At 51.5% G+C, this 272-nt stretch overlaps 1 protein-coding gene across 3 annotated transcripts in view; it reads left to right on the top strand.

Annotated features, from left to right (window-relative positions):
• The window catches only part of TBL1X (transducin beta like 1 X-linked), a 345,971-nt gene that overhangs the window by 297,064 nt on the left and 48,635 nt on the right, over positions 1 to 272 (top strand). The gene's annotated exons all lie outside the window — the stretch shown is intronic.

Here is a 272-nt window from a genome sequence, read left to right as displayed (position 1 = left end):
GGGAAGGGGGAAGGGAGGAGGAAGGAGAGAGAAAAAAGAGGGAGGGAGGGGAAAGAAAGGAAAGGGAGGAAAGAGAGAGAAAAAAGAGGGAGGGAAGGAGGAAAGAACAGAGGGCAGAGGAAAGGGAGGAAGGAGAGAGAAAAAAGAGGGAGGGAGGGGAAAGAACAGAGGGGAGAGGAAAGGGAGGAAGGAGAGAGAAAAAAGAGGGAGGGAGGGGAAAGAAAGGAAAGGGAGGAAAGAGAGAGAAAAAAGAGGGAGGGAAGGAGGAAAGA

The sequence above is a fragment of the Petaurus breviceps genome, unplaced genomic scaffold (assembly GCF_028583685.1).
Source record: "Petaurus breviceps papuanus isolate PSGF00001 unplaced genomic scaffold, PetGlider_PUasm1.0 90849, whole genome shotgun sequence".
NCBI classification, from domain to species: Eukaryota; Metazoa; Chordata; class Mammalia; order Diprotodontia; family Petauridae; genus Petaurus; species Petaurus breviceps.
The sequence above is the reverse complement of the archived record's forward strand: the minus strand, read 5'-3'. Positions and strand labels throughout refer to the sequence as shown.